Raw genomic sequence first — 12,233 nt, 5'->3', positions numbered from 1 at the left:
TCCTTGCCAACATCTTTAGGTACTTCCATCATCTCAATTGCCAGCTACCTTCAGGCTGAGACTGCACAGTAGGGAACTCATAGCAGAATTGGCCTGATCCAATTAGTAGATGTACATAAGCAACTATAATCATCATTGAAGTCAGTCAGAGGAAAAATAATTTAAATAATAATTTTAATTTCAATTACACTTGTACTTTTAGGGTCTTTTTGTAGCAAACCTAATTAAACTATTCTTTAAATCTAAATTTCTTTTTTTTTAGTGATGCGTTTATAAGCCCTAGTTGTAAAGAAACTGTTATTCAATTAAAATCAAACAGCATGTATTTAGGTACATAAATTAACTTCACAGTGCTAGATATATAAGAAAAGAAAGAGAAGCTCCCGAAAAAAATGCATACTGCGTGTACAAAGCTTTATTAAACAAAGTATTTTTTGAGGGAATGGCACTGACTACAATTAAAGACCTCTAAAACTGTAGAACTAAAGCTGAGATCCATAAATCTTGCTTATATTCACTGACTGAGAAGGGCCATATAAGCTTTCCTATATTAATAACCTCTCACTGGTTTCTCAGATTTGAATGAAGCTAAAACTTAACGGGTGAATCGACCAAGTGAAAAGAACCCTCTGCATCTTAGCCACAGGTTGCTAACACTGAAAATTCCTGTGCTATTTTAACAAAGCAACACTGAGCATTAATAGCCTGGCCTTCTCCAGCCCCTATCATGTGCTGCTTAATAGATTAAAATTTGATCTAAGAGATTTTTGTTTTTAAAAGATTGTGAGGAAACTAGGTCTTAGCAGAAGTCTGGTTTAATTACTAATGCAGAAGTAAAAAGTAAAAATCTGTTATCTGGAACATTGAACAAAAACTAGTTTTCAATTGGGAAGAAATTTATTCTTATTCAGCATGACTGGGTGGGCAGTTTGTATCTCCAACTATTTTTACTGGGTTCCCTCCATCTCTCAAATGACTGATCATGCACCTTCCCCACTAAAACTGGATTTCCCCCTGTACACACCAGGTGCCATGGCAGCACAGTCACCTATGACCTTGCAATGAGGGCTTCTCAACGGGGAAAAAAGACAAAAGCTGATCCCATCAGATTAACAAAAAGAGATGCTCCACTCACCTGTAACAGAAACACAACACAAAGTTTCTCTGATGCTGATGAGGTATCTAAAAGCTCTTCCCTACCTTAAGGTATCACTGCAAACACTGCTGGTTGCCCATTCACAAGTTAATTAAACTGAGCTCAAACTCCCTTCCTTGTACAATCAGTGCTCTTTTCTGTGTGACAAGAGACACGAACTGAACAATTTGCTCAGCAATCGAGGTAGATGTGCAGCTTTGCACTCATCATCAGGAGGAAGAAAACACCGACAAACACAGCCCAATTTGTCAATTCAAGGCAAAATTACTTTTGTTGTTTTGCTACGAGAGAAACAAGATATATATCTCCCTGTCAAAAAATTGGAGATTGCTCTCAAAAAGTCAGAACTAATTAAGGGCTGATGAACTGTTACTTCTCACCCAAGTGAGGGAACACTGATTAAAGCCAATTCATCTGTGGCTGGTTCTCACAAAGTTCTTCTAGATTTCACACACTGAGGGAAAAAAATCTACACTAGCCAGGGAAAATTAATTAGCAATTAAGTCTACACGTGTTTGTGATGAATGGCTGACCTGGCAGGGAATTTAAATGCCCATTTTGCAGCATCAGAAGGTACCACGAAGTGAGGTTTGTCAAGAGGGATGCCAATGTCCCTGTTCCTCAGTAGTGTGTCATCTGAGATCTCCCAGTAACACTGCATCTTCTGCTGAACATGTCCTGCCTGCCAATGTCCAACCTTTTAATGACTTTAGACAGGTGTCACAGATTAAGGATATGCAGGGCCTTGGGGTAAGACAACTTGCTGAGGCACAGTTCAGGCTCCTGCCATTCTACCTTGATTTCAGGTAGAAGGACTCAATTTATCTGAGGGGAACAGCCCATTATCTGTAGCCATGGAGGGTGAGGGACCCTCAGGTCATGGGGTGCTCCAAGTCTCCACTGCTGCTACCAGGAGTTACCAATAACAGGGCCAGCAGGTCCCTTTGGATATATCAGCTCCCACTTGGTGACCACTGCTGGGTCTGCCCTGGCTCCCAGAGCACCACTGGAGTGTTCAGCTGAGGCAGGGCACAAGCATGTGGAGCAGCTTCACCCAGGTCACAGCTGGACACAGACCTGAGCCCCTGAGCTCTGCTGCCACCTCGTTCTCTGGGCCAGCAGCAGGCTCAAGCCATGAACTGCACTCAGGCACTGCAGCACAGGGCTTTGTCACCTTGTGAATGGCAGGGATGGAGGGAAAGGGCCCAGCTGCACTCAGGGACTGCAGCACAGGGCTTTGTGAATGGCAGGGATGCAGGGAAAGGGCTCACAAGGAGCCCGTGCTGAAGCTATAAAGCCCTTCTGGCTCCAGGAGGCACCACTGCCCTCCCGTCCCTGGGGGCAGCAGCACAGCTGAGGTGGTTCTGCAGAGGATCCTTCCTTCTGAAAGGATGCATTTGCTTCCACTCTGAGTCATAAGAAAGCAGCTACACATTCTGTGGACCTGTGCTGAAAAACTCAGGGCTGTTCTTGGCTTCTTGGAGTCCCAGGAATTTGACAGTACCAGCCAGAGACACCTCCTTGCAAGTCACCTGCTAAATCCATGACTGGCTTTCCCCTCTTTCAAAAAGTTTCCTTCAGGAGCCACTGACAGGTGAGTCCTTCCTCAGCACTGCCAGCTGAGGGACACAACACTGCCAAGCCCAGCAGGTGGCTTTCAACACCAGTACTTCAGACAAACTCAATTTTCCCTGGGCCTGTGCAAGGCACGGCTCCTCAACCAAAGCTGCTCCTACATGAAACATCACCTTTCACACCCTTTTGCTGCAAAGTATTCAAAAGAAAAATAAAATGAAATGGAAGCCTGTTTTATTACTATTATTATTGCTTCTCGCTTCCAGGCTCAGAAACAAGACAACTGGCTTTGCTCAAAGGAAATTTGCCTCTTGTCAGAGGCCAGGTCTGAAAAACTCTGCCTCAAATGCAAAGATGCCATAAAGTTATGAATAAAGAAATGAAAGCTTTCTACAACCAAAACAATTCTGCCACCTTGGCTTTCTCTTGCTATTGCAGTGACAAAAACTTACTTCTCAGAGAATTAAGTTTTCAACCAGAATCTATAACCTTTGCATTCAAGAGAGATTGCAAATTCCCACCCATTTCCCTGCTTCGCAGCTTCCCAGTGTTCGCAGCTCATATTTTCACAGTTTCCACATTTTCACAACTCTGGATTCAAACTGGGAAGCTGTGAACAGCACGGCAGGGACCGGCAGTTTCTCTCTGAAGAAAGTTTTGAGTTTCTCCTTCCTCAGCGCCCCCAGCACAGAATACTTTATCCAAGCTCTCTGCTACCATTTGATCACTCAACATCTGGAACACACTGGGGTTTTTTCTACTAATCCAATGACAGCAAGGGAATGGATCACTGCAGGAGGGAAAGAGATCACTGAAGGAAGAACACCCAAATGCTCTTCAGGCAGGCGGCAGAGCTGGCTTCCTTCAAGCCCCCTCAAATTTGAGAGGCATGCTAGAGGAAATATGAGAAATGGAGAAAGGTGACTGAATTACTTTCAATCTCAATATTATTAAAATTTTAAGCAGAAAGCTGCAGCACAAAATGTCTTACACACAACAAGGGAAGAGCTGAGACTGGAGGAACACCAATGGTGTTCTTGTTAAAATGCTGTGGAAGTTTTGCAGCAATGGGTGAAATTAAAACCCTCCTGCTGCTCAGACAGCTTTGCCTGGTGAGCTATTTGTGGTCTGAGGGCCTCGCCATGAACCGCCAGGACAGACAGAGGTGGGGCAACACCATGAGGAGCAGGAAGTACCAGATCCTCAGTTTGGAGGATCAGTTTCTCAGTTTTGAGCGAGCACATGAGCCTATGGTGGATTCATGCAGGGCCAGAGCCACGGAGCTCTGGAGGAAGGCTCTGTGAACAAACCGCGGTGTGTCAGGACTGGACTGAGAACAGAGAGGAAATGTAGCTGCTTCTGTGCTGTCCTGAAGCCCAGCCAAAGCAGGGAAAGAAAGAGGATGGAGGTGTCTGCTACAGCAGAGCCCCTGCTAGGTGCCAGCCCTGCTGGTCTGAGGAAGAGTCTTTTCCTGGGCTGAGCTCCCATTTAATACCCTGCACTTCCCAACACCAATTTGCTCCTCCAGTTGGTTCTAATGCTGTTCTTGCAGTTAACCTACTATTAGGAAGGAATAATTCAGCAACAGGTTTAAGCCATTAAAATCCAAATGTAATGCATTCATGCCTATTTTATTCACTTCAGCAAGTACAATGACACTTTATTTATAAAATTATTATTACTAATTTAAGCACTACCCATGGCTGTGCTGAAGAGCTGATATCAATTCAAGAGGAGTGATTTACTCTGGTTCACACCCTGGCTGTGTCCTTCCACAGGAAATGACCACAGTGAGACTGAGTGACTTAGCTCCATGTGCAGATAGCCCTGGATGCAGCAATCCTGGTGCCATTTTCCTCTATCCTCACAGCTTCACACTCCTGTAAAACTGCTGCTCTGTCATTTCCCAGTCCTCAGCCACCTTGGAGAACACAGTCCCTCTCTGCTGTCTTCTGGATCACTCCCATGTACATCCCTCCCAACACCCCTGCTTGGTGGCTGTGACCAAAGAGGCATCAGGATAAACCAATGCTCAGATTGCAAAAAAAAAAAAAGCCCAAAAAATGGAGATAAAATCAGCTTTTCCCTACAGCCAAAGGACGAGTGGTGTGAATGAATGTGCTGGGATGCAAGAATTATGATGCCTTTAGGTAATAACAACTTCAAAACTTTTGGGATTTGCTCCAAAAAGCCACTTGACTGATATTTCCTCTGTACACTGTGTCCTGGGAGTGTGTGCTGAGAACTGGGTGGGAACACAGAACTGAAGATATGTTGTAGGTCAATGAGACAAAAAGTGCCAGCTCTGCCATGAAAGATCAATTTTGTACTCTCCTAAACCTGCTCAGTGCCCAGCACAAAAGCACTTCAAGATTTTGACCTCAATCCTGCTGGAAGGTTGGTCCAGGGCACCTCCTCTGATAGGAGGATTTCTTTTCTCAATTTCTGGTCGAAGTTCATTCTTTATCCACTTGGTCTTTGCCAATATGATGCTGTAGTTTCAGTTGTTGGGGTTTTTTTCCTAGAGTTCACTCTTTGAGACATTTACTCACCAAGTCTCACACTTTCTCAGCATCCATGCTGCCTTCCTACACAAAGGAAGGTACTTTCCCCTCTTTACACCTGACAGGCTCTCCAGTCCTCTGGATCACTCCACTAGCTCTTTTCTTCTCCTCTTCTGCTTGGCATTAACTCTTCTTAGGTGTGGGTGGTCAGAAGCACAAAGAACAACTCCTTTCCTTCACTGGCAATAACACTGTGAATATTGCAAGGACTGCACTTCCCTTTTTTAGGAATGCATCACATTAGCATTTCACAGACTTTCTGCCACCAACTGGTACATCCCTAATTCTCCCCCTTGCTATTTCCAACCAATTAATCCCTAGCTGTACTCCTAACTCTGAAATATTGAAATTCATCCTATTTCTATTATTTTGGTTGTCATGGTTATCTACTATCCTCTTCAATAGTGACAACTTTTCCCAGCACTGTGCCACCAATTAGTCTCATGACTGCATTTCCTATCATTTGTGCCAGTTTTAATGGGGCTGTTAACTAGGATGGGGTCTAGGCCTGTCTTGAGAACCACAACTGGGACCTCCCTCCAGGCCATGAGCTCATCTTTCAACACAGTCTACTGCTGCCTCCCCCTTAGCTAGTTCACCTGATAATTCCTTTACTAATTTCCATCTTCTTCAGCTTAATTAACTACTCAAGGCACAGATGCAAATGTCTTTGAAGTCTCCTGAGATGGATTAGTTGATAGAACAGACACACCATGAGCAACAGTGAAAGCAGGCTTTGGATATAGGATTTGACAGAATCTCTACGATCTCAAGCTGCCTTTGGCTAGGAGCAAAAGCTGGCCTTCCTTAAACTGGTTTAGTCTGGGACATACAGCAGACAACTTGCTTCTTGTGGCAGGGAAAAAGAGAGCTTTTTGAGACAACAAAAACCTTTTCCTGCAAGAGAGATGCTGTTGCATGAAAATGCTGTTTGGAGCAGGGCTCTGCTGGTGAGGAGAGGAGCTTCTGCCCAGGAGGAAGCACCCCCAGTCACACCAAAGAAACTGCACTTTGCCTGCCAGGACTTGGATAACATTTTCATTTCATTGTGTTGAATGGCAGAGAAATGTAATTATTTGCAGCTATTTCTTCTTCTGTATATTGCCTCTCCTCTGTTTCTACAGTTTCCCAAGACAGGTTGCCTTAATCTAAATGAAGCAGGACTGGATTCAGCTATCAAAATAAGGGAGTGGAGGATGTTCCCAGGCAGGGAAGCTCCCCAGAGGAAAGAGCTGGCCCTTACTCCAGGAACAGTGGGAAGCTGGATATCCTGCTTGTTCTCCTGATAAGCACTAGGGCCCAACAGGGTGTCACCCAAGGTGACAGCAACAAGCCTGGGTGTCACAAGCACAACCACAGAGACCCTCTCCAGCCCCAGCAGTGGCTCTCTCCAAAACATGGCTGGTGAAGAAACTACTTCAAGCTTTGATGATCCCAATGTGTTCAGTATTTTCATCCTGATGAGCCTTGGAAACAGCTCTGTGCAAACCTTAAGACACCCCTGAAGTCAAGTTCAACAAATCTTCAGAGACAAGAGACACTTGGGGCTGGGGGTAAAGAACACAAAATGATCTGTAGGAGGGGCAGGACACAGAAGCAAAGCCTGTGCAAAGACTGCAGCACTAACAGGAGACAGTGATGCCTTGTGAAGGCTGATCTAGAACAGAGGCTAGACAGAGATAAAGAATAAAGCAGGGATTTATTAAAAGGCCTCCATGGATCCACCTTGGGCAGCACAAGAGCCCAGCCAGGGCTGCCCCCAAGATGAACCAAAATGGTCCCAAAATGCACGAGCGCTCACGGGGTCTCTCACTTTTGTAAGTTCTGCTCCATTTGCTCATTGGAGTTCATTGTCCAATTCCAGCTTTAGCCCATGCAGTCCCATCCTGTTTGTTTTTCTCTCATCAGCCCACGTTGTTTGTGCTCTTGGGCCTGAGATTTGGATCATTTGTCCTTGGTCCCCAGCTAGAGCAGGAATTGTTTTGTCCCCGTTCTCCGTGCAGAGAGCTCACCATCCCCTCATATGAAGCCCAGACCCACAAACTAAAGCAGCACAGAATGTGCAAAATATAAAAGCTAAAACCTGAGGCATCATTTCCCTCCCTTGGAGCACCTGAACCTGCTCCAGCATTCCCTCCTGCCTGGCAGTGTAAGGGTGAGGAGGAAGCTGGAGCAAGCAACCTGAACCTGCCTGGAGAGGAATTCCAGGCACCACAAAGCCCCTGGGATAAAAAATACCACAACACATTCTTGCTTGGTAGGCCCTTGATAGTTTAGGCTTGGAATTTCCATGTTGGGAACTTGGCAACAGTGTGGGGTGAGGGCAGCTCTGAGCTGCACATGGGGAGGTGCACTGGTGCTCCAGAGGGTGGGGTGGTGGAGCAGGAGGTGGCATTGAGGTGTGCCCATTTTGTGTGCTGTGAGCAGGTCAGCAGGGCTGCACTGGTGCTCCTGGGCACAAGTGCAGTGTTTGAGAGTGTGTGAGAACAAAAGACATGCTGTACCTAGACTGTTCACAGGGGGTTTTCAACCATCTAATTCCAACCCTGCTCCCTGCCCCTCTCCAGCCTGACAGGCAGAGAATGAAGAGCTGTGCTGCTGTGAGGAAATCTCCTGCAGACTGAAAGATCTTGTATAGGGGATTTGCTCTGTTTGCATCCAGGGTGGGATAAGCAAATACAAGAGATGTGAATCTGAAGATTATTTTACCCATGTGTTTTCATGGGATCTGAGCTGGCAAGGGATTTTAATCATGGCACCTTCTAAATATACCTGTGCAACAACTAGAGACTTGAAGCAAATGATGAACTGCAAATATTGCCCCAGCAGGCTCTTATCAAACATTTCAGAGAAACCTCTCTGTTAGATAAGGACTGGGGAGATGTGTGGGTGGGATTCATAACCTGGGAGTCAAGTCTGACCTGGCAGCTCAGTCCTCACTTGAGGAAGGGCAGGCACCTCCCTCTTTAACATGAACTGCGCTCTTCTTTACAGCCACTCCTCTCCCTCTGGACTGTAGTAGGGGTTGGGATAACTGAGCCAGAGCAAGCTGAACTTTTGGATAAATGAAATTTTGTGAGATAAATTTAGCTCTCATTTCTTTCTTCCAAGAACGCCTGCATTTAAAGGCAAACCAATAAGTACCACAGCTATGACTGACAGGAACATAAAGGCAATAAAATTAATTGCTAATACTGCCTGTTCCTTTCCAGGTTTATTCAGTAAGACCTGAAGGGCTCCATTTCTCCAAGGGTAAAATAAACTCAGATGTTTAACAATACTGAGGGTTGCTGGCAGTTTTAAGAGGTGTGATATACACCCTGGATACAGCACACGCCTCTAGAGCAAAGGTATTTTTTACTTCCTTACTCCAGCTGAGCACTGGAGCTGGTGAGGAGCTGAAGAGACATAGCAGGAATGAGACAAGCAGTGGATCTGCTTGGGATGTGCCCATGAAGGTTGTCACCTTCCCAGGAACACCATCCCAGCCAGCTTCACTGAGGCTGAGTTTGACTTTCTGCCCTGTCTTAGGTTGGACATGGGGGTGTGTATTCTATCCTCATCTGTCAGAAGTGGGGCCTTATCCTCTGTGTTGGGGTTTTTTTGAGTTTTTTAATTCTTTTTAATTCCCTAATAAAGAACTGTTATTCCTGCTCCCATAGCTTTGCCCCTTAATTTCAAAACTGTAACAATTCAGAGAGAGGGTGTATACATTTTCCATTTCAGGCGAGGCTCCTGCATTCACCTGGCTTTTCAAACCAAGACATGCCCCTTTCAGCAAGCTCCAGAGAGCTGCACCTTAACCTGCACAACACCTCAGAGTGCTGCCCTTGCTCCCATCCACACTGTTCAAGGCTGAAAATAATGAAGCCTTTATACATTTCAATATACATATTTCACCTTCTTCCTTACTTATAAAATATACCATGAACCAATTTGTCACTCAGTCAGGCTCTTTGCAGCATTATTTTAATTAATAAAAGTATTTGTGAATTATTACTTCTTTAGAATTAAATGCATTTGTCTCTGCAAAAACAAAAAGCAGTGGAAACAACCCCATGGTTTGTTTCTGCATTCACAGAGGGGCTTGAGCATCCCCATTACATGGTTTTACAGATCAAAACTCCTTGTTTGAGCTTTGCAAAAGCTGTGCCAGTGAGATAGAACTGGCTTTTATCTTCTTCATTAGCGTTGCCCTCTGCTCTGAATGGCCTCTAGACAAACTATTTATTGTTGGGTTAATTAGATCATTTGGATCTATGCTTGCCACTGCATTTTTGCAGTCTAGAGTATGTAAGAAACATGGTCGTTTAATCTCTAAAAATCTTGAGTATGTGACATGTGGGCTTTCCCAAAGGAAAAAGGAGGATAGGAATTACTGGCTGTGGGGATACTGTTCCAGACAGGCTAAGTTCCCCTGCTATTATTGCAGGAGTTTATCTAAGTCTGCATAAAGCTCTTAATCTCTAGTGTTCTCTCCTTCAGCGCCTTCAGAAAATAACTTGCCTCTTTGCAAAAATATTTTGCTCCCATGGAACCAGTATGAAAAGGAGAAATAGGTAGAGATGGCTGCAGACAGCTGATGTTGAGATGCAACCTGAAGAATGCAGCATAGTTGTACCTCTGAGAGCTGGGAGAGGACAGAATGTACATACAGACAGTAGCATGCACATCTGTTATTGGAATCTTAAATTAGTCTCAATGGCTATGTTAATATAGATGAAATATGGATATCTTGGATACAGCTCCTCTAAAATAATAGCAATTAATATTATTTATATTTATTATTGGTAATTAGTATAAACACAACACACTATTAATAGAATATATTAATATATTATTATATTTATTGCTAATAATACTTATATTTATTATTAATAATTAATTACAGCACACTTTTAGAAATTTGGAACAGTCAGAAAGACATGGGTAACAAAGCACCCCATCAATGCATGGGGATTTTCCCAGGGATAACCACATGGTACTTGGTGCCTGCTTCAAAAGAAACAAATTTTAGCAATTGTTGAGGAAAAGAAATTCATGTTCCCTGGCAGATATTACAATAAAAAATTCAGTAGCAAATTTTAGTTTCTGCCCCATCTGATGGCACCTGCTTTGTTAAACACCTCTAACTTCACCTTGTCCAAAGATAAAAATTTTCAAAACACCCTAGCACCATTTAACTACTTATGTTTTAAAATACAAAGTCACTTAAAAAGCAATCCTAAAGGGAGACTTAAGCTTAGCTTATCTAACCTTTTCCTTCAAGGTGTTTGTTGGTTTTTTTAAAGGTTGCTAGGCATATTCTGGCTGTAACCAGACTGGGATAAAACCACTGAATTCTCTGAGCCTGGGAGCTTTGCTAAAACCCCCAGGTAGTGCTGGCTGCAGCCAAGGTGAGGTGGTTGAGCACTCAGGGAGTGTTAGATCACAGAAAAGCACCTAAGTGGAAACACTTCCTTCTAAATGGATAGATGCAGATGTGGCACCAGACCAGCCCTAGCTCAAGTGTCCTGCCCGTTGACCTGGTGCTGCAAGCCTCATGAAGAGGATCAGTTCAAAACCAGAATGAGTTAAACACTGAGATACCACAACCTACAGCCACCTCAGCTGCAGCTGTACATCTACTGAATTACTACTGGTTGATTTGCTTAATTTCATTGAGGTAGAAAAAATATATGTATAAGTCCCATCATGACTGTGACCAGCATGGAAAATCTGCCACAAAATCTATTTGCTTTGGGATATTGGCAGTCACCTCCACAATGCCAATGGACCTTTAAAGCTCATCTGAACCTCATCTGGAGGAGGTACAATTTTGAAGGCTTGGGAAAGAGTCTGCAAAAAGTTGAGAAATGTCTCATTTCCCATGCTCACTAATTCCACTCTGAGATGTACACATAACACACATATTTGAAATTTGTATCAATCAAACATAAATCACTTGCTAATCTGCAAGCACCTTAAAATAAAACCTTAAAAGCCAACCTGCCTGGGTGCCTTGTGCCTCTCAGGACTATCATTGGGCACATCAGTGACTGAGGACATCTGCATCCACCCAGGCTGACACCCAGCTTATGCAGCAGAGATCAAAAATGCACCTTAAAGAAAATATTAGCTGGGAACTGGAATGCTTAACTGCACTCTGGCTGCAGCTACACTTGGAAAAAAAGAGAGAGGAAACTACATGTGCTCCTCCTTTTAAAAAATTCATTTACAACAACTAAAAAAAGGCTTTGGTTACCCTGAGATGCTGGCACGCTCCTCCTGCCTGAGTTGGGGTTTCTGCTGCTTTTGAAGCATCTCTGGCTCTGGTCCAAATTTGAATGATGGAAGACATGGATACTTGTGCTTGATTCACTTAACCAACACAAAACTTTCCTTTTTTTTCCCTGTCAGGTTTTTATCTGAAGTACATTGCAACGAGTGAATTGGACATGAGTAATCAAGTCTGAGCTCCTTAAAATGTCCTCCCATGAATATAGATTAAAATCCTCATTAAACACCTTGATAAATTAATGAATTTATAGGGATGCACAGAGAGTTGACAAGCAGCTGTCATTCACCTTTTCCTCTAATCACAAATGTTTGAAGCCAATCAAAATAATCTCAGATCTGGCAGAAGATTTAGAACAGATAAGAGGAGATACTATTTTAAACAGCCAAGTTATGGAAAACCTGCTTCCTTTTACAAAATGTCCTGGATGCTGAGGACTAAAATAAATGCAGAAGATGGTCAAATCAGAAGAAAACCCAATCCATTGGGTGGGCATGAAACAAAGTCAACAAGACATCCAGGGCAGCAGAGGAAACACAGAACATTCTTGGGGCAGAGGCACAGAGGATACCTTTGGAGCTTTCTCTGTAAGCCAGAGTGCACCTCACTAATTGCCATTACACTAATTGGCCCAGGATACTCTCAAGATTAAGGCAAAAAT

The 12,233-nt window shown here is 43.8% G+C and overlaps 1 protein-coding gene across 2 annotated transcripts in view; it reads right to left on the bottom strand.

Annotated features, from left to right (window-relative positions):
• The window catches only part of GPC1 (glypican 1), a 199,841-nt gene that overhangs the window by 28,212 nt on the left and 159,396 nt on the right, over positions 1-12,233 (bottom strand). The window lies entirely within an intron of this gene.

The sequence above is a fragment of the Onychostruthus taczanowskii genome, unplaced genomic scaffold, assembly GCF_017590055.1.
Source record: "Onychostruthus taczanowskii isolate IOZ18803 unplaced genomic scaffold, ASM1759005v1 scaffold51, whole genome shotgun sequence".
Classification (NCBI taxonomy): domain Eukaryota; kingdom Metazoa; phylum Chordata; class Aves; order Passeriformes; family Passeridae; genus Onychostruthus; species Onychostruthus taczanowskii.
This window is presented reverse-complemented; position numbering and strand designations above follow the sequence as displayed.